This window comes from Lottia gigantea (assembly GCF_000327385.1).
Source record: "Lottia gigantea unplaced genomic scaffold LOTGIsca_156, whole genome shotgun sequence".
Lineage (NCBI taxonomy): Eukaryota > Metazoa > Mollusca > Gastropoda > Lottiidae > Lottia > Lottia gigantea.
This window is the reverse complement of record NW_008707898.1, coordinates 524,625-530,647: the sequence shown is the minus strand read 5'-3', so window position 1 is coordinate 530,647 and position 6,023 is coordinate 524,625.

Below are 6,023 nucleotides of genomic sequence, written 5' to 3'. Positions count from 1 at the left end.
CATGACACCACCTTCGAGGATCATGCAGCAAAGTGGTCCCCTCACCTACTGCATGACCACTTCCAGAGTGCCACACTGACCGACCATCCAATTTAGCAAATGGCAATACCCAATTTATCCCTACTGTGAAAGGGAGATTTCCTAAAATTAACACTTATGTGAAAAATTCAACAACTGTGGTTTATGCAAACAAAAGTGACCATCCATCAAAAGCCAATCAGGCATGGCTGTGTCGAGAAAAGTGTCATACTCCCAGAAAAAGTTGTCCAACAAACATGGTACCCCGTCGAATGTAGCTGTGCAACAAATGTGCCTATGATTAGCAAGATATGGCATTTCTACAGATGCAGCATATTATGGCCTACAGAAGTTGTCCCGAATTCAGCAACCGTGTCATGTTTTCATCAAATTTGAACCCTCTCAAGGTATAGACAAAATGAATAATGTCAGATATATTCCATTTCTAATATTTGCCGTAGGACACATGACACCACCTTCGAGGATCATGCAGCAAAGTGGTCCCCTCACCTACTGCATGACCACTTCCAGAGTGCCACACTGACCGACCATCCAATTTAGCAAATGGCAATACCCAATTTATCCCTACTGTGAAAGGGAGATTTCCTAAAATTAACACTTATGTGAAAAATTCAACAACTGTGGTTTATGCAAACAAAAGTGACCATCCATCAAAAGCCAATCAGGCATGGCTGTGTCGAGAAAAGTGTCATACTCCCAGAAAAAGTTGTCCAACAAACATGGTACCCCGTCGAATGTAGCTGTGCAACAAATGTGCCTATGATTAGCAAGATATGGCATTTCTACAGATGCAGCATATTATGGCCTACAGAAGTTGTCCCGAATTCAGCAACCGTGTCATGTTTTCATCAAATTTGAACCCTCTCAAGGTATAGACAAAATGACACCACCTTAGAGGATCATGCAGCAAAGTGGTCCCCTCACCTACTGCATGACCACTTCCAGAGTGCCACACTGACCGACCATCCAATTTAGCAAATGGCAATACCCAATTTATCCCTACTGTGAATGGGAGTTTTCCTAAAATTAACACTTATGTTAATGCAAAACAAAAGTGACCATCCATCAAAAGCCAATCAGGCATGGCTGTGTCGAAAAATGTGTCATACTCTCAGAAAGAGTGGCCCTTCCCTTCTATGTCCACTTGTGTCCAACAAACATGGTACCCCATCGAACGTAGCTGTACGACAAATGTGCCTATGATTAGCAAAATATGTTATTTCTACAGATGCAGCATATGGTGTGGCTCTCTGTGACAAATTTGGATATGATCTTCAAAAGTAGCATTCCTACAGATGTGGTTTATACCCAGGAAAAGGTTCAACATCCAACAGATGCAATTCAGTATCACAAATGTGGTAGACAGCAAGCCAGCAAACATTGCTTTTGACAATCTTGGCTTGTGTGTCAAAATATGGATAATATTTCTAGCAAGATACGCGCAAATTTTCATTATATCAAGGGTGGTCGCCAATCTGTGTCAAATCCTTCCAAAAATCTAACTTGTCATGGATATTGTTGATTTAAACGAACAGATAAAATTCTGACATAAACTGTTACCTCTATCTTGTTTACAAGCCAACAAATTTTGATACATTTTTACCAAGTCAACGGCAATCAATCAAGTTTAATAACTCAAAAACAATCATCGAAATATCAAATTCCAACTTGTCCAAGATCTCATCAATATACATGATCACACCAAACGTCATTCAAATCAGACAAAAACTGTAGTCTGTATTGCGTTCACGAACAAATTTTGATGTATTTTTCCTAAGTCAAGTTTAATAACACAAAAACCAATCATCGAAAGATTGTCCTATTTCAACTTGTCCAAGATCTCATCAATATACATGATCACATTTCATTCAAATCAGATTAAAACCGTAGTCCCTATTGTGTTCACAAAAAAATTTTACAAGTTTTTCCTAGGTCAAAAACGGTTCATTGAAAAAGCGTCAAATTCTAACTTAACCGAAACCTCATCAACATAAATGATCACACCAAATTTCAGTGGAAAACTGTAGTCTCTCTTATGTTTACAAACAAATTCCCACGCGTTTTGCCCAAGTCAATGGCAATAACATCGAAAAATTGTCAAATTCAAACCAGACCAAGATCTCATCATTATAAATGATCACACCAAATTTCATTAAAATTAGATAACCGTAGTCTCTATTTTGTTTACAAACGAATTTCGCACGCATTTTCCAAAGTCAAGGGCAATAACTCAAAATAGTCAATTTCAAACTTGAACAAGACCTTAATATAAATCACACCAAATTTCACTTAAATCTGATCAAAACTGTAGTCTCTCTTATGTTTACAAACAAATATCAACACGTTTTTCGCAAGTCAAGGGCTGATCAATATAAATCTTCAAATTCGAACTTGACCAAGATCTCATCAATATAAATGCTCACACCAAATTTCATTAAAATCAAATACTGTAGCCTCTATTGTGTTCACAACCAAATTGTGGATGGACCATCAGACAGGGGCAACGACAAAATACAACCACATTATAATGTCTTGGTGATTACTAGGCAAGTTTACCATGTATATGAGCAGAAGAGACAAGTGGTTGCCTAGCAAGATACGCCCACTTTCCTCATACATTTTCAGTATATCAAGGGCAGTCACCTATCTGTGTCAAATCATACCAAAAATCTAATTTGTGCAAGATATTGTTGATTTAAACAAACACACATTATTTAATAAAATTCTGACATAACTGTCACCTCTAATGCTAACAAATTTTAATGAGTTTTTACTAAGTCATGGGCAATAACTCAAATTCTGTTGATCGAAAAATTGTCAAATTCAATCCTGACTAAGATCTCATCATTATAAATGATCATACCAAATTTCATTTAAATCGGATGAAAACTGTACTCTATATTGTGTTCACAAACAAATTTTGACGAGTTTTTCATAAATCTAGGGCAATAACTCAAAAACCGTTCATCGAAATATAGCCAACTTCAGACTTAACCAAGATCTCATCATTATAAATATTCACACAAAATTTCATCTAAATTGGATGAAAATTGTAGTCTCTATTGTGTTAACAAACAAATTTTGACGCGTTTTTCATAAGTCAAGGGCAATAACCTAAAAAACAGTTATCGAAAAATCGTGAATATTGAACTTGTCCAAGATCTCATCAATATAAATGATTACACCAAATTTCATTCAAATCAAATGAAAACTGTAGTCTCTATCGCGTTCACAAGCCAATTTTATCTGTTTTGGCTAAGTCAAGGGCAATAACTCAAAAATCGTTCATCGAAAAATTGTGAATATCGAGCTTGCCCAAGATCTCATCAATATATATGATCACACCAAATTTCATTTTAATCAGATGAAAACTCTAGTCTCTATCGCGTTAACAAGCCAATTGTGGACAGACGGACGGACAGACATGGGTGACAATATCCGTCCACATTTTAATGTGGGCGTATAAAAATGACACTAACTCCCTTTGTCAAGTTTCGATGAAAAAAAAAATTGGCACAATTCATTAGACATAGAGGTTCCAGAACAGATGACTGATCCAGGATCTTAATTGGTCAAGACGATCAGAGTGCAATAAAATACACCCAGACGATCAGAGTGCAATAAAATACACCCAGACGGACGGTTTCTATAATGCACTTTGACAGGGGCTAGGGCTACATATAAGGAGAGAAACAAGATGTACTGTGAGAATCATTCTGTGGTTTAATACTAGAATATTCTTGTAAAGCATGTGTAAAGGGATAATTTCGCAAAACATCCAGCACAGATTGAGCCTTCTACATGTATAAAATATCTTGTAGTTACTTGCAGTCTTACTACCATGTACAATGTATCCCTTTAAGTTATAGAGTGTGTGTACGAAGGGGGAAGGGGGATGAGAATAAAATATAACTTGCATAACTTTTAAAGCTCCGCCTGTGTTTTCTGGTTGCTCTAACTAGGCCATGAATTGATCTACCTACAATAATAAGTGAAAATAAGTGATCTTGAGGCAATATCATACTTACAAATGACTCTTGAGACTCAAGAAGAGTCAGACAATAGTAGCGAAATGTTTAATATTTTAACATCAAGTTGTCTAAATATTGTTAAACCAGCTGATAGAGATCAATGTCAACTATTCCTATCACTATTCAGAATAAAGAGCTCAGCTCTACAAAATTAGTGTTTACAAGTAAAAATATTAGTGTTACTGTTCCAAATTTTTACAAAATATCAACTTAATTAAGAGAAACTCACCAATTATCAAGATGTTGAAACACATGTTGTATTTCAATAATTAAACTGACAACATTCAATATCTGAAATAGAAAATGAATGTAAAATTTACTAAATTAAAAAGAAAATAAAGGGATATTTCGCTACCAAACAATTATAGATCTGCATCCCTTTCAGTATGTACATAGATATAATATGAAATGGGGTTTTAAGTCTTTTCTATACCTGATTGGATTAACTATGACAGTATGCAGTGTACAATGTGGGCAATTTTTGACGATTGAAGCATTAGCTTCCTCATTGTTAATTTCCTCAATAACAAGCACAGCCTGTGGCACAAATTACATCCCTTAAGGTGGCACAAATAAAGGAAGGGTCAATTATCAATCTTGGAGGGCAAGGTAGTTTGTTGACTGATAAAGAAGACTCACCATTTAACAGCTCACTGGAACATAATTTGATATCTATAGACCAACAAGTTTCTAACTGATGAGAAGATTTCATACCTGTAATAAATCATTTATTCAAATTAAATAGCAAAAACAGGGATGTTTCCTATTATTTTATGCAAGTGACTCCACTAAGAGCATACATGATCTGACAAATTTGTTATTCATGTCCTGTTCTGGGCCATTTAGTATTCAACCCACTAATACACAGTAAGTACTGTAGGCTATGTATCAAATATTGTGTACCATATAAGATTTCCTTGCTGTATGTCAGGAATTGCAGGGTATCTATTGTTTTAAATGGACTAGTAGGTGTAGTGTCTTACCATTTTTTAAAGTACTTTGGATTGGTTAGCATAAATTATGACAACTCTGGATGGTCATTCATTCTAAACACAATCACCAAATATAGATGAAGTTTGTTAAATCAGGGTTAGTGGATTCACCTGCAAAAAAAAAGAAACTTAACATTAACGTCTGCATTTGAATCATGTCAGTTTTTCTTCCACTTGCACCAGACTCTGAAATATAACAATTAAGGGACTACATCCCTTCAGTAACAGAAAGTCCCCTCACAAAAATTCACAAGATTCCCCTTTGCATAAACCTAGGCCTAACAGTTGGAAAACCAGAGAAATAATTCAAGTAGTTTTTAGAAAAACCAGAAAGTTAATTATAAAAAAAACTCACCATATATAAAAAAAGATCTATTTGTCAAAAGCGGTTTAAAACTTTGCATACTAGTAACTTCTCTGAACTGCTGTCACTATAAAAAAGAATAATAATTTTTAGAATACAAACAACATTGTGTTGTGAATTGTTTCAAAAAGTAAAAATTTTACTAGGTATTAAAGGGCTGTCATACTTTTCTCATAAAACACAAGACAAAAATCTGAATTCTCACAATAGGATATGACCTAATAACCATCCCCACCTCCTAATTCGAAACCTGTCTACCCTCTAACAATAATAGGACACCATCCCTTTAATACCCCCACTCCCCTAATTCTGAAACTGTCTACCCTCATCCCTACCTTAATGTCACTAAACTAACACTTATAGGACACCATCCCTTTAATACCCCCACCCCCTAATTGTAAACCTGTCTATCCTCCCCCCCCCCCCCCCTACCTTAATACCATATTCTAAAACAACAAATATAGGACACCCTCTCTTTAATACCTCCACCCCCTAATCCTAAACCAGACTAGGAGGGTACAAATTACTTTTTTTAATTTGCATAAGTCTTTTCTCTATGGGCCTAAATTCCACAGCAGGGGGATCCTCAGAGTCGAC